Raw genomic sequence first — 27,954 nt, forward strand, 5'->3', positions numbered from 1 at the left:
ACCTGTAATCTTTGCTCCATCTTTGGTCTCAGCTGATACACCAACTCCATATTCATTTTCACCAGTGACTCTGAAGTAGTACACTCCTCCCTCCACCAGGTCTGTCACTTTGTAGGTCAGACGATGGCAGGTATCTGTGAGTCTGGTCCATCCCTTTTTGCTTGCCTCACGAATATCAACAAGGTAGTTCTTTACAGCAGCGCCGCCTTCATTATCTGGGGTATCCCATGTAACTGTTGCAGATGTCTTTGTGACATCCTTGACCCCAACATGAGATGGTGGCCCAGGAGAGTCAAGAACCCTGACATTTAATGTGCATGCAACTTTTCCAGCTATATTTTGGAGAGTCACAATATATTTTCCAGAGTCATCTCTTGTTGCTTGTTCCACTGTGATAGATGTGAATGTGTCAGTGGTATCAATACTGGCCCTCACTCTCAGATCAACAGCAGCCTTGGTCCACATAACATTAGGGACAGGCTTGCCCCTGAATGGCACAGTTAGAGTGAATGAACTGCCATCCTTTACAATGATTGTCTTTCGCATTTCATTGCTGATATCAAATACTGGTTCCTCTTCTCTCTCTTTAGCCACCTGTGGATCCGTAGGGGGGCTTGGCTCACTGAGACCAATCTTGTTGATAGATTTGACCACAAACAGATATTCTGCTCCAGAAGTTAATCCAACGATGGTGAATTCAGTGTTTTTGTGTTTGAAACACCGACACACCAGTCATCATCATATTCATCTGTTCTCCGATATTCAACACAGTATCCAGTCACAGGAGCACCACCATCAAACAATGGCTTGTTCCATGAAAGAGTAACAGTAGTCTTGGAGGAGTCAATAACTTTAGGTTTAGGTGGTGGAGATGGCAGGAATTGGGGATCCTCCGCCTTTGTTAGTTCGGAAGGAATACTTGGGAGACTCAAGCCTGCAGCATTTTCTGCATAAACTCTGTACTCATATTCAGCACCCTCACGGAGATTGGATGCCTTGACTCTGAGGTCATACACAGGCTTTTTGTTCACACGTACCCAGCGCAATCCAATTTTCTCTCGTTTTTCAATAACATAGCCATAAATGCTGCTTCCTCCATCGGATTCAGGTCTTTCCCAGCAGATTGTCATTGCATCACTTGTGATACTGGTGATTTCAACATATGTTGGTGCTGCAGGGACAGTGTATGCATTCTTGGCTCTAGTGGGCTCACTCTCTAGGGCTTCACCGTCTCCATATTTGTTCACTCCCCTTACTCTGAAGATGTATTCATTTCCTTTAAGCAGTTTAGTGACTTTACATGTTGTAGCCTTCATATCTCCATATACTAAAGTCCAGGCGAGACGGCTGGTTTCACGTTTCTCAACAATGTAGTGCATGATTTCTGCACCACCATTTTCTTGAGGTGGTCCCCAGGTCAAAGTGCACTTCTCTGCTGTTAGACCAGTGACTGCCAATGGTCCAGAGGATGGTCCAGGGCGGTCAAGGACCTTACAGTTTACAGCCAAGGACCTTGTACCAGCAACGTTCTGTAGAGTTACAATGTACTGGCCAGTGTCTCTTCTAATAGTGTCTCTGACTATTAATGTGGTGGTGCTGTGTGTTGAAGTAATCTCCACTCTTGCCTTGGCATCAATTTCTTTACCATCCTTTGTCCATGCAATGACTGGACGTGGGCGCCCAGAAATATCTGCATCAATTCTCAAAATATCTCCAGCTTTGACAACTACTAATTGCCTAAACCTGTCTTCCAACTCAATGCGAGGTGAATCCACCTCATCCTTGACTGTGATGGCACCTGTGCTCAGTGATGGCTCACTGAGTAAGCCAGCTGCATTCTTTGCAATAACATGGAAGTCATATTGTACGTCCTCTGTAAGGCCTGTAATGTCAAAGTATGTGTCCTGGAGACTGGCAAAATTGCATTTCAGCCAACGCCCATCTGGAAGCTCCCTGTGTTCAACAATGTAGCCAGTCACCTTGGCTCCACCATCATTTTCTGGCGCCTGCCAAGTAATGGAAACTGAAGTTCTTGTGATGTCAATGACCTCAAGGTTAACAGGTGGATCACAAGGATCTCTTGCAGCTACAGGCTCAGAGGCTTTGGTGCAAGGTCCAATTCCAGCAATATTCTGAGCATAAACACGGAACTCATACAGTAAGCCTTCCTCAATCCCAATCACTTTGTATTCTGTTTCAGCAATGAGACCTCTGTTGATCTTTGTCCAGAGAATACTGCTATGGTCTTTCATTTCCAGGTGATAACCAATGACTGGACTTCCACCGTCACTGGCTGGTTTACCCCATGCAACCAAAATGCCAGACTTTGTAGCATGGGCAACATGGAGGGATGTGGGAAGGCCAGGTGTCTCGAAGGGGTACTGTGCAACAATTGGAGCGGAGTCCACAGCATGGCTCTTGCCGTAGCGATTTTCAGCTGCAATACGGAACTGATATTCAGTGCCTTGTGTCAAGCGGGGAACTTTAATTGATGTTCTGGCAACTGTGGCTGAAACTATCTGCCATGTTGTAGTGGTAGTATCTCTCTTCTCCACAACATAGTTGTTGATTTGACATCCTCCATCATAGAGTGGGGCATCCCAAGACAGTGAAATATTGTCAGCACTCACTTCATCTACTTTGATTGCACCTGGTGGGCCAGGTTTATCCAAGATGATAACAGCTATTGTGGCTGATTTCTTGCCAACTGTGTTGGTTAAATTGATCTCATACTTCCCAAAGTCCTCCCTGGTTGCATCTTTGATAGTAATTTTCGATGAATTTTTTGCTGTAAGAACATTCACCCTAGTTGTCTGCTTCAATACAGCTCCATCTTTTTTCCATGCCACCTCAGGTTCAGGTCTGCTTCTGAATGGAACATCAATCTTCAGATCATCTCCTGCCTTGACACTGTATGTGTTGAACATCAGATCGATGATAGGTTTGATTGTAATGTCCTTTACTACGACAGGTCTGCCAGTGGCTTAGGTTCACTCTTGCCTTTATCATTGACAGCAGTAATCCTAAATGAATATTCCTCACCAGTTGTGAGTCCACCAATAGTTGCTTCCAATGCTTTAATCTCAGTGCATACAGTCCATTTCTCATCGCCCATGGTTTTCATTTCTACTGTATAGCTTGTGATTTTGCTACCACCATCATGATCAGGCTTTTCCCATGCGAGACTGACACTGTCACGAGTAACATCTACAACTGTAACTTTGCCAGGAGGCAAGGGGGCTTGGGATACCTTGATTGGTTCTGTTGTTTCTGCTGGCAAACCCACACCAAGCTCATTGACAGCTTTGACGCGGAAATAGTAAATTCCACCCTCTGTAAGATCATCAATCTTCATGGAATTTCTTACACAGTTATTTGAAACACTTGTAAATGCCAGTCTTGTGTTATCTCTCTTTTCCACAATGTAATGTGTGACCTTAGCTCCACCGTCAATCATAGGAGGCTCCCAGGATAGTGATACAGAATCTCTCTTAATATCCTTGACTTCAAAGTTCTCAGGGGCACTTGGTGAGTCCAACACCTGACATTAATGAATGCTGATTTTTGACCACTAAGGTTCTCAAGAGTCAACACATACTTGCCAGTGTCAAATCTATTGACATTGTCGATGACAAGCATTGTGTAGGAGCTTGTGACCTCAATTTGTGCACGCTCAGTAAGAGGGCCATCCATCTTGGACCACTTTACTTCAGGTTCAGGTTTTCCTTTGATTGTGACAAACAAACGCAGTGTTGCACTTGCTCGTACTTGACCATTTTCCTAAGGTCTGAATCAAGTTCAATCTCAGGGGCCTCAAGTCTTTCAGATGCAACTACAGACCCTGGAACATCAGCATGCTCACCAACTCCTTCAATGTTAATTGCACAGATGCGGAAATAGTATTCAGCATTTTCCTTCAGTTTTTTCACAGTAAAGTGTGTTGCTTGTACACCAGTTGATGGTGTACAGGTTATCCATTCTTCATCTCCTTCTTCTCTCATCTCAACAACATATCCTTTGATGGCTGCTCCACCATCATAGATGGGTCTTGTCCATGAAAGTGACACAGTTGTGCTTGAGTGGTCTGTCACCTTAGGGTTGTTAGGAGGACCAGGTGGATATGTGGCATCACAGGCTTTTATGTATTCTGTTGGTGCACTTGGCACTCCCACACCAGCAGCATTTTCAGCAGATACTCTGAACTCAAAGGAATGTCCCTCGGTGAGTCCGGTACATCTGAACCTGATGTCATTAAGTCTTTTCTTGTTACATTTTGTCCATCTAATGCCCTCTTTATCTCTCGTTTCTCCAGGACATAGCCATCAATATCTGAGCCACCATTATCTTCTGGACGTTCCCATGTTAGGACCATTGAGTCCCTTGTAATAGCACTTGCTTCAGGTGTTGAGGGAGCACTGGGTGTCACAAAAGGATTACGTGCAATAACTGGGTCTGATTCAAGAGGTTCACCAATGCCAAACTTATTTACTGCTGTAACTCTGAAGATGTACTCATTGCCAGGCAAGAGTTTAGTCACTTTGTAGCTGATAGCTTGGATTCTGGGTTCAACTACAGTCCATGACAGTCTGCTGGTTTCCCTCTTTTCAATTATATAATGAGAACAGCTGGCACCGCCATCATGTAATGGATGACTCCAGTGAAGATAGGCTTTCTCTGCAGTCACGCCAGTTATCTTCATTGGACCTTCGGGTGGACCAGGTCTATCAAGGACTTTCACGTTGACGGGAATATATTTTGTTCCACCAACGTTGCTAAGACTCAGGACAAAGTGTCCACCATCTACTCTGATACATTCCTTGACTGTTAGAATAGTGCGTTGAATGGTTGTTTTGATCTCCATTCTTGGGGTAGTTTGGTCAATTTCTTTTCCATCTTTCAACCATGTGATTTCAGGGAGTGGTTTTCCCAAAATATCAGCATCAATAACAAATGTTTCACCAGCATGGATGACAATACAGTCCTTGAATTTGGGATCCATTGATGCTGTTGGTGCTTCAATTTCATCTTTAGCAGTAATTGCTCCAGTGCTTTCAGATGGAGTACTGAAAATACCAGAAGCATTCTTTGCAATTACTCTAAACTCATACTCACACTCTTCAGTCAGACCTGAGATTGTAAATTGAGTCTCAATTACATTTGTGAAGCTAGCCTTCATCCAACGGGCATCAGGAAGCTTCTTCCTTTCAACAACATAGCCTGTGATCAGGCTACCACCATCATAATGAGGCCTTTTCCATGACAGTGTAACGTGGTTCCTGGTAATATCAATAGCCTCAGGGGTACCAGGTGGATCACATGGGTCTCTGGCAACACAAACATCAGAAATCTTGCTAGGTGGACTCATGCCAGCAATGTTCTCAGCAAAGACCTTGAATTCATATTCAATGCCCTCTTCAAGTTCATTTGTTTTGAATCGACAGTCAGGAATGAGCAGTTTGTTCAACTTAGTCCAGAGAATGCTGTTCTTCTCTTTGCGTTCGAGGTGGTAACCAAGGATTGGACTACCTCCATCACTGGTTGGTACTTTCCATTCAACAACCATGTTGTCCTTGTTACTGATGACACAAATGGAGTACCAGGTGCAAGAGGTTCACTGAAAGGATATTGCACAACAACAGCTGCTGAGTCCAATGACGGACTCTTTCCATATCTGTTTTCTGCAAACACCCTAAACTGGTATTCAGTACCGGTTTTCAGCTTGGTAACTTTGATAGTTGTTCTTGCAATGGTAGCAGACACACACTGCCATGCTACGGTTGTTGTGTCACGCTTTTCCACAATGTAATTGTTTATTTGACATCCTCCTGTGTATGCAGGTGGTTCCCATGCAAGGTTTGACATAATTGGAACTCACTTCCTCAATCTTTATAGGTCCTGTGACTGGGCCAGGTTTATTGAGGATGATCACTCCGATTTCTGCAACTTTTTCTCCTATACTGTTGGTAGCTGTGATTTTGTACTTTCCAGAATCCACTCTAGTAGCCTCTTTTATAGCAAGGATTGTTGATGATGCTGTTCTTGAAACATTCAACCTGGTTGTCTCTTTAATTGCCTGTCCATCCTTTGTCCATACCACTTTTGGTGCTGGGCATCCTCTCACTGGTATTTCCATCTTCAGATCTTCACTATGTTGGACACTAAAGGTGTTGAATGCCATTACAAAACTAGGTTCAATAGTTAGATCTTTAGCTGTGACAGGGGCAGCTAATACCCTTGTGTCACTCTTTCCTTTGTCATTAAAGGCTGAAACTCTGAACTGGTATTCTTGTCCTGCGGTTAGGCCTTCTACAGTTCCCTCACATGTTTTGTGGTTGTGGATAGGATCCATTCCTCTGATCCTGCAGGCAGCATTTCTATGTAGTATCCCATTATTCTACTTCCACCGTCATGGTCTGGTTTTTCCCATGCCATCGAAGCGGTTGTCTTAGTCACTTCAGTCAATGTGATTTTTCCTACAGGCAGAGGGACTTCTGATGTCTTCACTGGCTCAGCTGTTTCTGCTGCCAGGCCTACACCATATTCATTCTCAGCCATAACTCTGAAGTAATAAATAACCCCCTCAATGAGATCTCCCACATGGAAACTGTTCCTTGTACACTTGTTTGAAATGTTGGAATAAGCTTTCCTAGTGGATTCACGCTTCTCAACAAAGTAATGCTTGACCCTCGCACCTCCGTCAATGAGTGGGGGCTCCCAAACAAGATTGACAGAGTTTTTCTTAATATCTTTCACTGTGAAGTTTACGGGTGCTCCTGGTGTATCAAGGACTTTGACAGAAACAAATGCAGACTTGGAACCACTGCTGTTTTCCAGGGTCAGAGTGTACTTTCCAGCATCATTTCTGTCACAGATGTCTACTGACAGTTGAGTAAAATTGGCGCCTTTCTCAATTTGAACTTTGTTAGTCAAGTCACCCTCATCCTTGGACCAGCTTATTTCTGGAGTAGGACGTCCTTTGAATGGAATATTGATCCTCATGGATCCTCCAGCACGCACAACGACTCCTTTCCTTAGCTCTGAATCCAGCTCAATCTCTGGCGCAAACATTGCATCCACTGGTTTTACAGTTCCTAAAATCTCAGCAGGTTCACCAATACCCAATTTATTAATGGCACATACCTGCACCTTATATTCTTGATGCTCAGTAAGTTTGGTGATTTTGAAGGTAGTTGCATTCACTCCTGTTGGTGGAGTGCATAGGGTCCATTCATCCTCATCGGCTTTGCAGATCTCCACAGCATATCCCTGGATATTGACACCATCGTAAATGGGTCTGCTCCATGCGAGTGTAATGGAGTTCTTGGAAGTATCAACCACATGTGCATTAGTGGGAGGCCAGGTTCAAATGTTGGATCACAGGCTTTGGTGTAAGCAGTTGGTTCAGTTGGTTGGCCGATTCCTGCAGCATTCTCAGCAGATAATCTGAATTCATATTCATGATCCTCTGTCAGGCCTGTCACTCTGAAGCGAAGGTCTGTGACTCTGCGTTTGTTGCATTTTGTCCATCTGATTCCAGCTCTATCTCTCTTCTCAACAATGTAACCAGCAATCTCACTTCCACCATCAACCTCTGGGCGAGTCCAGCACACAGTCATAGAATCCCTTGCAATATTGGCTATTTCCAATTCTTGAGGTGGTCCAGGAGTAACAAATTGATTTCTCATTATAACTGGGGCTGATTCAAGAGGTTCACCAGTACCAAATTTGTTGACAGCCATAACACGGAAAATGTACTCATTTCCCATCAGAAGCTTTGTGACTTTGAACATTGTAGCTCCACAATCACTAGCAACCACAGTCCATGCAAGACGGCTAGTTTCTCTCTTTTGAATGACGTAGTGGGAAATACTGCTGCCACCGTCAGCTCTTGGAGGAAGCCAGGACAGTGAGCATTTCTCACATGTGACATTGCTGACAGTGAGGGGTCCCTGAGAGGGCCCAGGTCTGTCCAGTACTCTCACATTGAACGTTGCAGTTTTATCTCCAGCAACATTAGTTAGAAGCAAAGTATATTGTCCTCCATCCACTCTGATAGCATCTTTGACAACAAGCTTTGCTTGGAAATCTGAATTCATAATCTCAGCCCTGGCTGAGTTCTCCACTAATGCTTCACTCTTGAACCATTGAACTGCTGGAATTGGCTTTCCTTGTACAGCGGCCTCAAGTGTAAATGTTTCCCCAGCATTGATGATAACAACCTGGCTGTACACTGACTCAACTTCACATTTTGGAGGATCAACTTCATCCTTTGCTGTGATGGATCCTGTGCTCTGAGAGGGCTTGCTGATAGACCCAGCGGCATTCCTAGCTATGATTCTGAAGTCATATTTGCAGTCTTCAGTTAGACCAAGAACTGTGAATACAGTTTCAATGACATTTGTGAAACTTGCCTTCATCCATCTTCCCTCTGGGAGATTGCGTTTCTCCACCACATAGCCTGTGATCAGACTGCCACCATCATACTGTGGTCTTGTCCACTTCAGTTTCATGGAGTGCCTGGTTACAATGATAGCCTCTGGGGTGCCAGGAGGATCACATGGGTCACGTGCCACATATCCCTCAGAGAGTTTGCTGCATGCGCCAATGCCAACAATATTCTCAGCAGACACTTTAAACTCATATTCTATACCTTCCTCCAAAGGAGTAGATTTAAATCTACAGTCTTGAATAAGGGATTTATTGATCTTTGTCCAAAGGATACTGTTCTTTTCCTTTCTCTCAATGTGATAGCCAAAAATGGCACTGCCTCCATCTGAAATGGGTTTGTGCCATTCCACAACCATGTAATCCTTAGTATATGAAGATACGTAAGGTGTTCCTGGTGGTCCTGGCTCCTTGAAGGGATACTGGGCAAGGACAGGTTCAGAATCAATAGCATAACTTTTGCCATATCTGTTTTCAGCACAGATCCTAAATTGGTATTCTGCACCTGTTTTTAAATTTGTCACTTTCAGGGTATTTCTCGCCACAGTGGCAGAGACTACAACCCAGTTAGTTGTGGTTGTATCTCTTTTCTGGACAACGTAATTTGAAATTGGGCAGCCACCAGTGTATGAGGTGGTTCCCATGTAAGTGTCATACTTTCAGCACTGATGTCATCCATCTTGATTGGGCCTGTTGGTGGGCCAGGTTTATCCAGTGTGATTACTTCAATGGTGGCATCTTCTGGAGCCAAGCATATTGGTAATATTAATACTATACAATCCACCATTGTCTTTTGTTGCTTCTTTGATGGTTAGATGTGTATTGCGTGCACTGTCGACAACATTAACTCTTGTGGTTTGTTTCAGGGCAGCACCATCCTTTGTCCATGTAATGACTGGTTTAGGATGTCCAGCAATGGGAACTTCAATCTTGAGATCATAGCCAACCTGTACACTGTACTGTGTCAATTTAGGTCTTATGTCAGGTTCAATGACCAGGTCCTTTGCTACTACTGGATTGGCCAGAAGTCTAGAGTCACTCTTTCCTTTGCTATTAACAGCAATTACTCTGAATTGGTACTCCTCTCCTTGGGCTAAGCTAGTGACAGTAGTTTCAAGATATTTACATTGAGCACATAATGTCCATTTGTCACTATCTTTGGATTGCATTTCAATCTCATAATGGCTTATTCTGCTGCCTCCATCATGATCTGGTTTCTCCCACTTAAGAGAGACACTGTTACGGGTCACGTCCAGAACTGTTACTTTACCGGGAGGTTGAGGTACCTCTGAAATCTTTAGGGGTTCTGGGGTCTCTGCAGGTAAGCCAATGCCCCACTCATTTTCAGCAAGAACTCTGAAGAAATAGATACTTCCCTCCACAAGTGGTTCAATCTTCCATGACATCTTATGACAAGTTGTGACAGGGGAATACACTTTCCTAGTGCTTTCTCGTTTTCAACATGATATTGCTTAATTTTAGACCCACCATCCAAAATAGGTGGCTCCCAAGTAAGGGTGACTGAGTTCTTTGTTATCTCCTTGATAGCGAAATTTGCAGGCATACTAGGTGAATCAAGTACTCTGACACTGATGAAGACAGATTTAACTCCACTGGAATTCTCTGCAGTAACAGTGTACTTGCCAGTATCAAATCTGTCAACATTTTCAATCAGAAGTGAAGCGTAACTGCTTGTATTGTCAATCTGTGCTGTCTCCTTGAGTTCTCCATCAGCTTTTCCCCATTTCAGTTCAGGAGCTGGCCGTCCCCTAACAGGAATGAACAACCTAAGAGCGCTTCCAGCTCTGACATTAATCATCTTCCTCATGTCAGAGTCAAGCTCAAGATCTGGTGCTTCCAATTTCTCCTCTAGAAGAACTGATCCAGGGACATCTGCATGCTCACCAACACCAACCTTGTTTATGGCACAGACCTGAATTTATACTCATGCTTCTCTAGTAGTTTTGTAACTGTAAATTTTGTGTTTATGATTCCAGCAGGTGGAGTGCACATTGTCCATTCATCAGTTGCTCCTTCACAGGCCTCCACTAAGTATCCTTGAATCTCACAGCCACCATCATAGATAGGTTTGCCCCATGACAAGGACACAGATGTTCTTGTTGTGTCAGTCACTTTGGGATTATTTGGTGGACCTGATGTGAAGATAGCATCCAATGCTTTATAGTAAATAGTGGGTTCACTTGGTTTACCAACTCCAGCAGCATTCTCAGATGAAACTCGGAACTCATAGCTGCGGTTTTCAAGAAGACCTGCTACTCTGAAGCGCAGCTCACTCACTGTACGCTTATTGCATCTGGTCCAGCGCACACCTTCTTTGTCACGCTTCTCAATGACAAATCCAGAAATGGCATTGCCACCATCGTTTTCAGGTCTTTCCCAGGTTACCACCATTGAATCTTTTGTGATGGTAGAGACTTCCACATCCGTTGGGTGGATCAGATGTCACAAATTGATTTCTGGAAATCATTGGCTCAGATTCAAGAGGCTCACCAATTCCGTATTTGTTTACAGGAATCACTCGGAAGACATATTCATTTCCAGGAACAAGTTTTATAATCTTCAGATTTAGAGTCTGCACTTTAGGTTCAACCAGAGTCCAAACCAATCTGCTTGTCTCTCTCTTCTCAACAATATAATGAGAAACATCACTACCTCCATCTTGTGCTGGTGGTCTCCAGGCAATACAAGCCTTTTCACTTGTGACTCCATAGATAGAAATTGGGCCTCCTGGTGGACCAGGTCTGTCCAACACTTTGACATTGATGTTCACTGCCTTCTCTCCACCTACATTTTTCAAAAGTAGGATATATTGGCCTCCATCAACACGGATTGCCTCCTTAACACTCAAAGATGCTTTAAAAGCGGTGTTCTTTATCTCAAGGCGTGCAGCATCTTTTATTTCTATGTTGTTCTTCATCCAATGGACTGAGGGCACAGGTTTGCCGAAAATATCTGCACAAAGGTTGAACGATTCACCAGCCATCAGAACAACTGTTGAAGAGTACTTTGAGTCAATCTCTATTTTGGGAGGATCAACTTCATCCTTTGCTGTAATAGACCCAGTGCTCTCTGATGGAAGACTAAAAACACCTGCTGCATTTCTTGCAATGACACGGAACTCATAGCACTGGTTTTCAACTAAGCCAGTCACAAGAAATTGGGTCTCAATGACATTGGCGAAACTGGACTTCATCCAGCGCCCTTCAGGCAGCTCTTTCTTCTCCACAACGTAGCCAGTGATTTTGCTACCTCCATCTAACTCTGGCTTAGTCCATTGGAGAGTGACAGCTCCTCTTGTGACAATGACAGCTTCAGGCTTGCCTGGACTGTCACAGGGATCTCTTGCTACACGAATATCTGAAAATTTGCTAGCTTTGCCAACCCCAACAATATTTTCAGCATAAACTCTGTACTCATATTCGATACCTTCATCAAGACCACCAATCTTGAACCTTGAGTCTGGGATCAGCTGTTTGTTTTGTTTCACCCAGAGGAGGCTGTTTCTCTCCTTACTCTCAAGGTGATATCCCAAAATCTTGCTCCCACCATCACTACCAGGCTTCTCCCATACAATAACCATGCTGTCCTTTGTAGATGATTGTATAACTGGGGTCCCTGGAGCGCTTGGGAGATTGAATGGATATTGAGCAACAATATTTTCTGATATAAGTACTGGACTCTTTCCATATCTGTTCTCAGCAGCAATCCTGAACTGATATTCACAGCCAGTCTTCAACCGAGCTGCTTTAATGGTGGTTCTTGCAACTGTTGCAGACACAATCTGCCAATTTGTGGAGGTAGTTTCCCTCTTTTCTACTACATAGTTGTTAATGGCACAACCACCCACATATGTAGGTGGGTTCCAGGACAGTACCACACTGTCAGAAGTGACTTCATCAAGAGTGATTGGGCCAGTCGGAGGACCAGGTTTATCAAGAACAACAACCCCAATGTCCACTGTTGCTTCACCAGCTGTGTTTACAAGTTTGATGGTGTACTTGCCCACATCTTCCCTACTGGCTTCCTTGACCACAAGATGCAAATGTGTATCAGTGGCATCAGCATTGACTCTGGTTGTTTCTTTGAGTGCAACACCATCCTTGAGCCAGGTCACAACTGCTTTGGGACGAGCAGAATATGGCAAATCTATCTTGAGATCATCTCCTGCCAATACACTGAATGTGGTAAACAGCAGCTTGAATACTGGCGCAATGACAAGATCTTTGGCTACCACAGATACACTAAGTAGACGAGGATCACTGGTTCCTTTTTCATTATGTGCTGACACACGGAACATATATTCTTCACCCTGTGTCAGTCCAAGAACAATAGCCTGTGTGATTTTTGCAACTGCACACTGGGTCCAAGTTTCACTGTCTTTGCCCTGCATTTCAACAATATATCCTGAGATTCTGCTTCCTCCATCATGATCTGGTTTTTCCCAAGACAGAGAGACACTGGTGCCTGTAACATCAACAAGAGTTACTTTGCCTGGTGGAAGTGGTTTCTCAGATATTCTGACTGCCTCAGGAGTCTCTATTGGAAGGCCAATGCCAAATTCATTTTCAGCCAGAATTCTGAAGAAATATGTGTTTCCTTCCTCCAGGCCACCAATTTTCCAGCTGGATTTAACGCATTGAGCACAAACTGTGGAGTAAGCTTTTCTTGTTGATTCACGTTTCTCCACAACGTAGTTTCTAATTCTGGAGCCACCATCAATAAGGGGTGCATCCCACATGAGTGATACTGAGTCTCTGCTGACCTCTCTGATTATGAGACTTTGTGGTGCTCCAGGTGTGTCCAGCACTCTGACATTCACATATGCTGCAGTTTTGCTTCCTGAGGCGTTTTCCACTGTCAACATGTACTTTCCACTGTCAAATCTGTCAACATTTTCCAGCATAAGAGCAGTAAATGATGATGTGGTGTCAATTGTTGCTCTCGTAACAGGCTCTCCATTTTCTCTGGACCACTTGGCCTCAGGAGCTGGTCTTCCTTTAATAGGTACAAAGAGTCTCAATGTGCCACAAGCTCTAATGCAGACAACCTTACGAAGCTCTGCACCAAGGTCAATTTCAGGAGGAAGCAGCCTATCCTCTGCAATTGGTGTGCCAGGCACTTGTGCTGGCTCTCCAACCCCTTCACAGTTAACTGCACAAATGTTGATTTTATAATCTTGGTTTTCTACCAGGTCAGTGATGGTAAATGACGTCCCAACTAATCCCTTCTTAGGGGTTCGAATTGTCCATTCATCTTCCTCAGGTAGACAGGTCTCCACAATGTAGCCAATGATATCAGAACCACCATCGTATACAGGTTTGTTCCATGCAACTGTAATGGATGACTTGGTTGTGTCCAAGACTCTTTGATTTCCAGGTGGTCCAGGTTGGAAGATTGTGTCTACTGCTTTGTAGAATTCACTTGAAGGACTTGGTGTACCTAAACCAGCATTGTTTTCTGCAATGATTCTGAATTCGTATTCATGCCCTGGTGTGAGCCCCGATACTTTGTACCTCAGGTCAGTTACAGTCCTCTTGTTGCATTTAACCCAGCGAAGACCAGTTTTGTCTCTCCTTTCAACAACATAGTTGAAAATGCTGCTTCCACCGTCGTGATCAGGGCGTTCCCAGCAGACAACCATGGTGTTCTTTGTGATGGTCGTCACCTCAGGTGTTGTTGGAGCATCAGCTGGCACATATGGATTTGTAGAAACCATTGGATTGGACTCAAGGGGCTCTCCAGTTCCATATATGTTGACAGCCATAACTCTGAAGATATATTCATTACCCTTCAACAACTTGGTAACCTTAAACCGGTTCACTTGTAAGTCTGACATTACATTTGTCCAAGCAAGTCTACTTGTTTCACGTTTCTCAATGATGTAGTGTAGAATCTTTGCACCACCATCATGTGATGGTGGCAACCATGACAGGATACATTTCTCAGCAGTGACATCTGTTACAGCAAGTGGACCATCTGGAGGTCCAGGTCTATCAAGAACCTTAACATTGAAGGTATGCTTTGCAAAACCACCAGGATTGCTGGCAGTTAAAGTGAATGTGCCACCGCACCTTCTTAGCGAATCTTTGTTGACTAATGTTGTAGAAAAGTCATAGAGTTTGATTTCCAACTTTGCCGTATCTTCAAGTTCCTTCCCGTCTTTGGTCCATAGCAGTGTTGGGATTGGTCTGCCTGTTACGTTGGCAGCAAGTTTGAAGACATCTCCTGCTTTCACAACCACAGTACTATTATAGATTGTATCAACTTCAAGTTTGGGCTCTTCAATGTCATCTCTGCAAGTGATTTCCTCTGATGGTAGAGATGGCTTACTGAGAGCGCCAGCTGAGTTTCTTGCCAAAACATGGAACTCATAAGTAGCATCCTCTGTGAGCCCGCTAATAGTGAATGTTGTCTCAAGGACATTGCTATAGTTGGCCTTAAGCCAGCGTCCGTCTGGGAGTTCTCTTTTTCTACTTGGTACCCAGTTATTGAGAATCCTCCATCACCTTCAGGTTTTGTCCACTGAAGAGTCACCTCATGTCTGGTTACATTCAATGCCACTGGTTGGCCAGGTGGGTCCACTGGATCCAGAGCAAAGGTAGTCTCAGAATGCTTGCTTGCCCTGCTCAAACCAGCCATGTTTTCAGCAATAACACGGTACTCATAGGCAATTCCATCCACCAAGCCTGTTGATTTGAACATGTTCCCCGCTACAAGTGCTTTGCTGATTTTCTGCCATAGGATACTGTTCTTCTCTTTCCTTTCAATGTGATATCCCAAAATGGGGCTTCCACCATCGGACGCTGGTTCATCCCAGCTAATAGTCATGGAATCCTTGTTGAAGTGGACAATTTCAGGAAGGCCTGGTTGTCCTGGCACATCAAATGGATAAGCAGCAACCACTTGTTCTGAGACTATACAGGGTCCAATGCCATACCTGTTCTGGGCTTTAACACGGAACTGATATGTGATTCCTGTTGTGAGACGGGCAGCTTTGAATGTCGTACGGATAACTGTTGCTGCTAATTCAACCCATGATGTGCCTGTGGTTTCTCTAGCTTCAACAATGTAATTGTTAATGGGTACGCCACCATCATTCTCCGGACCTTCCCATGACATGAGAATGTAGTCACATGAAACTTCTTCAAGCTTAATTGGTCCAGTAGGAGGTCCTGGAATATCGTGGACTTCAACAGTAATTGTCTCTGTCGTTGTTCCAAGTATATTCTTGCCAGTCATCGAAAATGTACCACCATCGGTCCTTTTGATCTCATTGATGTGGAGAGTAGTTGAAGTTGCAGTAGTATCAGTGTTGATTCTCTGTGTCTGTTTAAGTGTGTCCTCTCCTCTCTTCCATGAAACTGCTGGCCTGGGGCGACCCAGAACAGGAATTTCAACCTTCACGTTATCACCAGCTTTAGCAATGACCAAGGACTGGTAGACTCCACGCAGGTCAAACACAGGTGCTGCTGTTTGTTCTCTAATGATAGCAGGTCTGCTTTCACGTGGATTACTTCTGCCAGAGCTGTTTACTGCCATGATGCGGAACACATACTCCATATTTTCAATGAGATCTGTGGCTGTGTAGTCAAGAGCTTTTACAGTTCTCACATGGGTCCATGTCTCTGTGTCCTTCTTCTGAGCTTCAATAACGTATCCAGTAATCCTACTGCCGCCATCATGTTTTGGCTTCGTCCATGCAAGGCTTGCGGTGTCCACTGACACGTCAGTGACATACAGATTTTCAGGGGCAGTGGGTGCTTGAGATGCTCTGATTGTCTCAGGTGTCTCTGCTGGCTCGCCGACGCCCAGCTCATTTTCAGCGGATATTCTGAAGTAATATTCAGAGCCTTCATCCAAGTTGTCATATTTGAAGGAACATTTCTGCCAGGTTGTACTGATTACTGTGTAAGCTTTCCTTGTGGCTTCTCGCTTCTCAATGACATAGTTAATGATCTTTGATCCACCATCAATGATGGGGATTTCCCACTGCATAGTGATGCTTGTTTTGGTGATTTCACGTGGTATCAAGTTCACAGGTGGTCCTGGTGAATCCAGTACTCTGACATTAACAAATCCATCTCTCTTACCAGCAACATTTTCTAATGACAGCATGTATTTTCCAGCATCATATCTTGTGCAGTCAGGGATAACCAGGAGAGTATACGACTCTGTAATATCAATGTGTTCACGGCCACCTTTACCAAGAATGGCTGCATCTTTCATCCAGGTTACTTCAGGAAGTGGACGTCCTTTAATTGGCACAAAGATACGAATGGATCCACGGACCCTGACAACAAGGGTTTTTCTATACTCAGCATCAAGCTCATAGTCAGGAAGTGTCTCACGGTCCCCAAGTTCAACAATTTCTTCAACCACTGCTGGTTCACCAACTCCCTCTGTATTCATGGCTGTGACTCTGAAATAGTAGTTCCCACCAGCCTTCAGGTCTGAGACAACATATTCTGTAATTCTCAGTCTTGAGACGTCTGTGACCCAATCGTCATGTCCTTCCTTTTGTGCTCAACAATGTATCCTGCTACATCCAGACCACCATCATAGTGGGGTTTACCCCAGTTGAATGTGGCTGTTGTCTTGGTGGTGTCAGTAATTCTTGGGTTGGAAGGAGGTCCTGGTGGATCTAAAAAGAAGACATATCACCTGGTATTATTATATAGATCTATTGGGTTTCACTTCATAATAACGTTCATCACGAAGCCATTATAAATTATATACAATTCACATGTATTTATTTAAATTTAATTTAACCTTCATTATTTACCAGGTAGGTCAATTAAGAACACATTCTAATTTACAATGACGGCCTGGAATAAATAATTTGTTTTGAAAAATACCCTTTGTGTTTACTTACATACAATATCCTTTGTCATTACATGGGCAGATGGTTCACTTGGTTCCCCAAAGCCAGCTTTGTTCTCTGCAGTTACTCTGAATTCATATTGAACACCTTCTGTGAGTCCTTGTACTTTGTAACGTAGGTCAGAGACCGTTTTCTTCGATGCTCTCACCCATCTCATTCCTCTTCTCTCTTTCCTCTCAACCTGATAACCTCTAATATCACTTCCACCATCTTTAATTGGCCTCTTCCAGAAAATGGTGACAGCGTTCCTGCTGACATTGTCAATCTCTGGGATTCCAGGTGGGCCTGGTGGGCCTGGAGAAAAGGAGGAGCAAAATATATTAACAATGATGTGGAAATAATTACAGTACTGTCAAATAGAATATTCTGAATATTCATGCAGCTTACCAAAGCTGTCAACCATTTTGACTGGGCCGGATTGTGTTCCATCACCAGTGCCATACTGGTTCACTGCAGACACACGGAAGATGTACTCATTGCCCTTGATAAGCTTGTTTGCAACAAATCTGCAATCAAAGATATTTTCAGCAAGTTTGGTCCAGAGAAGACGGCTTGTTTCTCTCTTTTCCAGTGTGTAGGATTTGATTGCGCAGCCACCATCCTCTTTTGGTGGCAACCATGTCAATGTGCACTTCTCAGCTGACACACTGCTAGCTTCAATGGGGCCTGGAGGTCCAGGGATATCAAGAACCTTGACCTTAACATGTTCTTCTCTGATACCGAAAGGATTGCTGGCTGTAATTGTGTACTCTCCAGTGTTCTTCCTGCTGGCATATTTTATAGACAACGTTGAAGTAGTTGGAGTGCTTGTGATTTGGACAATATCTGAGGTCTTGAATTCTCTTCCTGCTTTGGACCACACAGCTGTAGGTGGAGGTTTGCCAAGGATCTTGGAAGCAGATACCACAATGGTGTCCCCAGCTCTGACAGAGACACCTTCCTTCATGTCTGGATCGATAGAGATGCTTGGTGGTTCTGTGAACAAATGATGAAGAGAAATTAGGCTACTTTCCATGTCCTATTCTATTGGCTTTGTTTTGAAGTAGAAAAAAACAAAAAACATACCATACTCATCTTTGCAGATAAGGGTATCAGTTTGCTCTGAAGGAACACTGATTGCGCCAGCTGCATTCTTAGCTCTGATTCTGAATTCCATGCTGCTGCCTTCTGTCAGGTCTTGCACAGTAAACGCAAGGCCTTGGACATTGATATGATTTGCTTTCATCCATGTCTTTCCTGGCAATTCCAATTTCTCAACCAGGTAGCCAGTCAGTTTGTGTCCACCATCGTACTTGGGTGCAGTCCACATAAGTGTTACAGTGCTTCTGGTTACATTGATGACATCAGGCTTACCAGGAGGATCTGTGGAGGAACAAAAAATCCAGTAAATTATCAAGATTAGCAAGATTAGAGAACATGTTGAAGGATTTCATATGATATCAATAGGACAGAAAGAGAAAGACAATGAAAAAATGTACCAATTGGATCAAGGGCGATGACTGGTTCTGTTGCCCTGCTTGGCCTTCCTAAACCGGCCGCATTCATTGCCATGACTCTGAATTCATACTCCAGGCCTTCAATCAGTCCAGTCACTCTGCAGTCCTTTACCCTAATAGGGGTCTTATTGGCTCTCTTCCACATCAAGCTGTTCCTTTCTTTGAATTCGACATGATAGCCTGCAAATATAATAATAATAATAACAACAATACATTATCATTTACCATTCAGCAATAATATCAGGAATAGTTCATTGTCCATGTCCATTTTCCTTACAGTCCATGGAAATTCTATGGATTACTAAAAATACTGTTTCCATAATTACCAGTGATTGGTGAGCCTCCATTTTCTTTAGGTTCAGTCCAATTTAAAATGGCTGACTCATGGCGAATGCTCACAATCTCTGGTGGTGCAGGTGCATCAGGCACATCTGGTGAAGCAAGAATGTTTTCAGTTTTGTGAAATTATTGCCATATAGTACATATATCAATCAATCATCAAACTATTGATGAATACAGATTTCTGAAGTCCTAATAACTCTTCCTTTCAAACATTTTATTTTATATTTTCAATGTATGACAAGAACTCACTGAATGGATGCTGAGCCATCACTGGATCAGATTTGAGGCATTCTCCAACTCCATATTTGTTTTCTGCAAACACTCTAAAGATGTATTCAGTACCATCATGGAGCCTGGTAACTCTCATAGTATTCTTCTGGATAGCAGATGCCACAGTAGCCCACTTGTTGGCCGTTGAGTGCCGCTTCTCCAGAATGTAGTTGGATATTTCAGTCCCACCATCATCTTTTGGTGGACCCCACTCCAGAGTGATTCCATCGGCAGTGATTTCATCAAACTTGAATGGTCCTGTTGGGATTCCTGGTTTTCCAATCACCTTTATCTGCATCTTTGCTTCTTTGACTCCTGCAGTGTTTCTTAGCAGGATTGTATAATTTTCTGCATCACCTCTCTGGCAATCACGGATGAGCAAAGTTGTCAAAGTAGGTGTAGATTCAACTGACATTCTTCCACTGTCTCCCAGAGAAACATTTCCCTTCTTCCAGATGGCTGAAGGAGCTGGTTTGCCAACAATAGGGACGTTGATACGGACTGTGCTTCCCTCCTTGGCAACATAACACAGATCTGGGATGCCACTCAAGTCACAATCAGGTGCAACTGCAAGTTAGGAACACTGCTTATTAATCTATGAACCAGATACAATTATAAGTGCAGTAACATAATGCTAAAATAGAACACATTTATGCTAGAAATATTAGGAACAGTTGAAAAAAAACTTGAAGATTACCAATAGATATATATATATATCTAAAATGGCCATGCATTTTGTCTCCGGTGTATTTTACGAGTGGTTTAATAGCCTAGCTAATTAACACTGGACTACTGGACTTACCGGTTTGATCTTTAGCGATCACAGTGAGCTCCGAAGGTGGTCCCTCTCCAGACTCATTTATTGCTTTCACCCTGTAAGAGTACTCCTTTCCTTCTTTAAGTTCAACCATCATATGTGACATGACCTTTCCTTTCACTAGTTCCGTATACTTCTCTTCACCTTCCTGAAGCTCCAGAAGATAAGCACTGATGTGACTTCCACCATCACTGATTGGCTTTTTCCAGCCAATATGAATGGAATCTTTAGTGATCGACAGTGCCTTAAAATCTATAACTGTTCCAGGTAGTTCTGAAATCAGATAACAAGGTCATTTGATTATTACAAATCTAACTAACAAATGGCATTTAACATCTAATAGTTAAAAAAAACATGATCACATCCAATAAAACATACCTGAAGCTCTTACAACTCCGGCAGTCTCACAACCTTCTCCGATACCATAGTTATTTTCAGCCAAGACTCTGAAACAGTAGGCTTGTCCAGCTTCCAAGTTAGGAATCCTGAAAGTAGATTTGGGGCATTCGGCTATGACACAGGACCATGCCTTTCTCTCTGCAAGACGCTTCTCAACAATGTAACTCTTCACTGGGCTTCCTCCATCAATCAGAGGAGGATCCCAGCCGATGGATGCATGGTTCAGAGATGTTTCTTTCACAATCAGATTCAGTGGTGGACCAGGAGTATCTATAGAAAAAATAATACATTATATTATTTTATGGCATTATGTAGAAGGTAAAACCAAATTTTGTTTCTCAAAATAATATTATCTTAAGACAAGAATCATAGCCTACCTAGGACCTTCACGACGATAGTGTAAGACTTCTTTCCACTCTCGTTTTCAAGAGACAAAATGTATTTGCCAGCATCATATCTGTTGATATCCTCAATGTACATAAGGGTATCCCATTCAGTCGTTTTGATCATTATTCCTGCTCGTTCTTTGAGGTTGGCATTGACCTTGGTCCACACCACCTTGGGTGGGGGACGTCCTATCAGTGGCACATAGAGTCTCATTGTGACTCCGGCTCTCAGGACCAGTGCCTTGCGAAGGTCTGCATCCAGCTCAGCATCAGCAGCAACTGCAAGTTCAAATAGAAATTTATAGAGTCAGACAAGACAAGACATGGATGTATTTTAGTTGAATAGATAGTGTATTACATGTTTATTTACAATTGGTGGATTACTAATATTAGTAATGGTTCTGTACAGACTTGAGTGTTTTCTGATAATGTTGACATACTCAGGATGTCTTTGGCCTCGTGTTTCCCAGGAATTTCACTTGGCTCGCTGTATCCGATCTTGTTCACAGCAAAGACACGGAAAACATATTCTGTTTTATCAATGAGACCAGTAACCAGGAACTTGGTTTCTTGCAGATTTTTGGGCACATTGCACTTCGTCCAGTGTTCAGCATCAGCTCTCTTGCACTCGACAAGGTAGCCAAAGATTTCACAACCACCATCGTAAGCAGGCTTGGTCCAAGACAAGCTAATGGTGCTGTGTGTTGAGTCGACAACTTTAGGGAAGCAGGTGGTGCAGGTGGATCTGAAGATGGAAGAACATAAGAGAATGTCAGCGAGAAGTGTTGGGACATAATCCTTTTATGATTTAAGTGAGCAAATGTTGCTGTTATACATACACACAGGATCCACAGCAAGGGCAGCATTGGATGCATCACTTGGTTTGCCAAATCCAGCTTTGTTCATGGCAATCACTCTAAACTCATACTCAGATCCCTCTGAGAGCTGGGCAGCTTTGATGCTCCTGTCAATCACTGGTTTACGGTTGACTTTAGCCCAGTTGAGCTCTGATGCTTCACGTTTCTCAACCATGTAACCCAGAATGGTAGCTTTACCATCATCAGCAGGCGCTTTCCAGCTGACAGTCATAGAATTGGCTGTAATGTTGGTAATAACTGGTGGCTCACTAGGACCAGGAACATCTGCAAATGAGAGAGAAAGAGAGAGAAGGAGAAGAAGAAAACACTTAAACATTGCACAAGCAGAAGAAGTCCCACTGTTTCCAACGCAATCAAACTAAAATATGATATATAATATATATATATATTTTAATATATATAAAATGATGTATTCAAACATGTTTGTAATATTACCATATGGATTTTGACCATGACAGGGTCAGTGAGGATGGGGTCCCCAATACCATACTGGTTCTCAGCACTGACCCTGAACTGGTATTCATGGTCCTGCATGAGTTTATCTACTGTGCAATCAGTCAGTTGACCATTGATATTGGAGGTGACCAGAGCCCAGTTCGCTCTGCTGGTTTCACGTTTGTCAATGATGTAGTTGATGATTTCAGAGCCTCCATCTGCAACAGGTGGCTCCCACCTCATCTTAATACGGTCCGCAAACACCTTGGTGACTTTCACTCCGGCTGGTGGGCCGGGTTTGTCTAAGGAGAACACAGATGATATTACACATCAACAGTTGATTCTGAATATATGAATATTGTATTCTGTATTCTCTTGCAGACCATCACAAACACATTCATATACATCACACTAACATATCTCGAGCCGTTATAAAGAGTTTGAGTATATACAAATACAAAAATAAAATGTATTAGCATGAAGCTACAACATCAGTTTGGAATTTGTGCACAATAATAAAAAGACACATTTAGTTTAACTGTTATTATAATTTCGCATACCTAGAACCTTGAGCTTAATATTGGCACATTTAGTGCCATTGGGGTTTTCAGCTAAAATAGTGTACTCTCCAGACTCCTTCCTTGCTACAGAGAACAATTCCAGAATGTGTGTGTGTCTCTTCTGTGTCATCTTCATCCCATCAACCAGTTTCAATGGAACACCATTTCTCTTCCATGTAACCTTGGGCAGTGGTTTTCCAAACACTACTGCATCAAAGGAGACATTTTCTCCAGCCTTCACTATGATCATGTTCTTCATGTCCACTCCCAGCTCGACCCTGGGGGGAACTGGAGAAACAAGAGACACATCACATCAAGTAAAAGGTCTGTGTTGACCATGCATCCACATTTATTTTGAATCATTTTGGGATTAAAAAAATTGCATTTAGTCATTAGATGGATAAAAACAAAAACAACTTTGTTTTGTCAATGTTCTGAAGAAGCAGTAGTGCCTACCATTCTCTGCAAACACTGGAATGGCATCTGAGATCTCAGAAGGCAAGCTGATGTTGATTGCTGATTTGGCGAAAACTCTGAAGTGATACTGGGCTCCCTCCTCCAGGCCAGTTACAACATAGTCTTCTGTTTTGACGTTCTGGCAGTTGGCATTGCAGCGAACCCATTTCTCTACTTCTTGACCAATCTTCATGTACTCCACATAGTATCCAATGAGCTTGCTACCTCCATCATTTTGGGGGCGAGTCCAAACAAGTGAAACAGTGCTCTTTTGTCACATCCATTACCTCAGGTTTCCCAGGTGGATCTAGAATAAGAAAATGACAACAGTTTTAATTGACAGATTGCAGATTTCAAAGCCAGTGAGGGACACGGTAAGCCGCACATCACATGCTCATAACTTACCGATGGGTGTTCTTGCTGTGACCCAGTCAGTCTGTTTGCTTGGTTTACCCTGGCCGGCCTTGTTGAGGGCAGACACCCTGAATGCATATTCCAGACCTTCCATTAAGCCTGTGCAGTTGTATTCAAGTCCGCGGACAACGGACTCATTTGCTCTTACCCAGAGAAGGCTGTTCCTCTCTTTACGCTCAATGCAGTATCCGGTAAGAGGACTGCCACCATCAGTTAATGGGGTCTCGTAGGACAGAGACACTGCTTCACTCTTAACTTTTGTGATACACAGATTTCTGGGCTCGCCTGGGACATCTGGAATTAGAATGTGGAGTTAGTTTGCAAGATTAACAAACAGAATATGGCCTAGATTCAATCCGATCAACGTTAACCGGCGACAGTAGACACCCGCATAACGAATGTTCTGGCGATGGCGGAGGTGGAACTGCCTAGGAGCCGTCAAATCAATGAGAAGCTGCTCTTGCGATCATTGTCACAAAGCCACACCCGCCCCACTCGCGTTAGATGTTCAGAACAAGAAGGTGTAGGCTATATAGAAATAATTTCAAAATAATGAGGTTTTCTATCAACGAGGTGTAGATTACATCTCACTTTCCAGTGTTCGAACTTGTAAACAGGGCTGCATGGGTTTGATGCAGCCAATGGCAATGTCCACTTTGGGTATAATGCCAGGAGCCACTTGTGAAATTGACAGCTATAACACAGTTCCACTTTCGACACCGTCAAAATAACCACTATGTGGATGTTGGCTAAAGCGGATCTGATTGAATCGAGGCCTAGATTACTTAGAATGTCATAATTCATTGTACAATAGGCTTTTTTGGGGTGGTGGGGGGGCCCATGCTTATACCTTGTCTTGTTTAACTCACCGAAGGGATATCTAGCGATAATTTTCTCTGAATAGATTGGCTCCGAGATGCCAAATCTGTTCTCAGCTCGGACACGGAAGCCATACTCCATTCCAGGGGTAAGCTTGCCAACTCTGTAGCTGGTTGTGGTGCATGAGCCAGAAGCTATGACCCAGTCTCCTCTGCTCACATCACACTTCTCAATGACGTAGTTAGTGATGTTGCTTCCACCATCCTCACTGGGTTGGTTCCACTGAAGTGTGCAGGCATCAATATCAAGCTCAGCGATCTCCAGGGGAGCATCAGGAGGCCCAGGCTTATCTGTGCAATGAAGACATGTACCAACAGCATCCATTTAGGCTATGCATTCTGGCAGTGTGTTAGTCAACTATTTCGAGTTTCCTCAATAAAACTTACCCTGTACTACGACTCTAAGGATCTGGCTTATTTTGGCGGTGCTGTTCTCAGCAGAAAGACTGAAATAACCACTGTCCTTTCTTGAGACGTCTTTCATGATGAGTGAAATGCAGTTTGGAGACTTTTGCACCATGAGACGATCAGATGTCAACAGATCATCGGCTCCTTGCCTCCATTTGCAGAATGGTGTAGGTTTTCCAGCCACAATAGCGTCAACTCTCATTTTCTCTCCTGCCTTTACTGTGACACTATCAGGCATGATGATCTTTGGTGCCACTAAAAAAGAGAGGAAAACATGTTCTTAAAATGAGGACTTAAAAAGGTGTGTGCAACAGGAATTTTTTTGAATACCAAACTAAATCCAGACAAGGTAATTCTGGGATTTAAAAAAATATATTTGCGACTTACTCAGCTGCTCCTTGACCTGAAATACTCCCTCAGCTTCTCTTGCCAGACTGGTTCCAGCCACATTTCTTGCTGCAACTCTGAACTTGTACTTTGTGCCCTCTTTCAGTCCAACAACTACAATGGTTAAGTCTTTAACAACGGAATATGGTGTCCATTTATCTTCAGGTTCGCCATCCTTTTGTAATCAACCATGTAGCCATTGATCTTAGCTCCACCATCCCTCAAAGGTTTCAGCCATCCCAGAGTGGCACTGTTCTTTGTCACTTCCAAGACATCCATCTTCTTGGGTGGATCAGGTTCACCTATTTAAAGAAATGTTTGATATTTATGTGAATCAAAACACAAAACAATCAAATCCACTTACACTATCCACTATTTAATTATAATATAAGACATACTGTAACAGTGCACTTACTTATAGGATCAGATGTCAGATAGGCTTTTGGAGAGTCTTTAGGAACACCAATGCCATATTTATTGACTGCCATAACTCTAAAGTAGTAGTCACAGCCAGCTGTGAGGCCAGTGACTTTGAAGCTTGTTTTCTTCAAGTCGTTGATACAATTTGACCAAGTCTTCTTTTCGAGTTCACGTTTCTCAACAATGTAGTTCTGGATTTGACAGCCACCATCGTTATCCGGAGGGAGCCAAGACAGCTGACAACCGGTGCTTGTCACATCACAGACCTCAAATCCTCCCACAGGTCCAGGAGTATCTGTTCAACAAATGTAACATCAATATTGGATACAGTCCATATAAGAGTACAAACAATTATACAGTAATCAAACAGTACAAAGAATTATACTGTAATCAAACAGTACAAAGAATTATACTGTAATCAAACAGTACAAAGAATTATACTGTAATCAAACAGTACAAACAATTATACTGTAATCAAACAGTACAAAGAATTATACTGTAATCAAACAGTACAAAGAATTATACTGTAATCAAACAGTACAAAGAATTATACTGTAATCAAACAGTACAAAGAATTATACTTAATCAAACAGTACAAACAATTATAGTAATCAAACAGTACAAAGAATTATACTGTAATCAAACAGTACAAACAATTATACTGTAATCAAACAGTACAAAGAATTATACTGTAATCAAACAGTACAAAGAATTATACATTAATCAAACAGTACAAAGAATTATCTAATCAAACAGTACAAACAATTATGGGGGTAATCAAACAGTACAAAGAATTATACTGTAATCAAACAGTACAAAGAATTATACTGTAATCAAACAGTACAAACAATTATACTGTAATCAAACAGTACAAAGAATTATACTGTAATCAAACAGTACAAACAATTATACTGTAATCAAACTAATAACAATAATTTGACATTGTAAAGAATTAAATGTACATAAAAAAAATTCACAGTGAATAGTAATCTGTCATTCCACAGACTGACATAAAAAGTTAAAGGATAGACCTCAGTGACTTACCCAATACTTTAACACGGACAAATATAGCTTTCTCCCCAGCGGAGTTGGAGAGTGTGAGAGAGTATCTGCCGGAGTCGTCCCGAGTGCTCTCAGGGATCACAAGGAAGGACATAGTATCAATCTGATCTACGTGCCCTCTCCTGGCGACGTTATCAACACCGAGCTTCTTCCAGGTGACTTTGGGGGATGGTCTTCCTCTGATAGTAGCGAAGAGCCTGATGGGGCAGCCTGCTCTAACAGTGAAGCCCTTCCTTAGACTGGCATCCAAGTCAATCTCTGGTGCCTCTGTTAGTGGGTGAGAAAAGGGGGAGAACATACATCAGACATAAAGAAATCATTATACAATATTAGCTATAAGCTACAGTTCTATAACAACTGGATGTGTTTTCATCTAGGCCTATATCAAGAAGTATTTATTTACCGAGGACCTCCTTGGGGTTGACAGCCTCTTTGAGTGTAGCAGGACGACCCCAGCCGACCTGGTTCTGTGCAGAGACTCTGAATTCATACATCTGCTTCTCATTCAAGTTTGGAATGGTGAATTCTGTGTGCACCAGCACACCAGCACCGGTGTTACACTTCTTCCAGCCCTCTTCTTTCTTCTTACGTTTAGCTTCAGCTTTAGCTTTAGCTGCAACTGCAGCAGATTCATCCTCAGCTTCCTCTTCATATTTTTCCTCACCTTCTCCTGCTGCTGCTTCAGGCTTAGCTTCACCTTCAGGCTTAGCTTCATCTGCAGGTTTATCTTCAGGAACAGCTTCAGCTTCAATCACTTCAGGTTTAGGTTCAAGTTTGTCTCTTATTTCAACCATGTAACCAATGATAGGAGCACCTCCATCATAGATGGGCTTGGCCCACCCAAGAGTAATGGACATCTTGGTGCTGTCAATCACCTTGAAACTGCCTGGAGGACCAGGAACCTCTGGAATCAAGGAAAACAAAATGTCTGCATGTTAGTACAAACAACAGGAAAATTCATAACCAATAATAATAATAATACAATATCTCAAAAATACA

At 42.9% G+C, this 27,954-nt stretch overlaps 1 pseudogene; it reads right to left on the bottom strand.

The window, feature by feature from the left end:
* The window catches only part of LOC115112306 (titin-like), a 62,505-nt pseudogene that overhangs the window by 24,566 nt on the left and 9,985 nt on the right, over nt 1–27,954 (bottom strand).

The sequence above is a fragment of the Oncorhynchus nerka genome, unplaced genomic scaffold (genome assembly GCF_034236695.1).
Source record: "Oncorhynchus nerka isolate Pitt River unplaced genomic scaffold, Oner_Uvic_2.0 unplaced_scaffold_1919, whole genome shotgun sequence".
NCBI classification, from domain to species: domain Eukaryota; kingdom Metazoa; phylum Chordata; class Actinopteri; order Salmoniformes; family Salmonidae; genus Oncorhynchus; species Oncorhynchus nerka.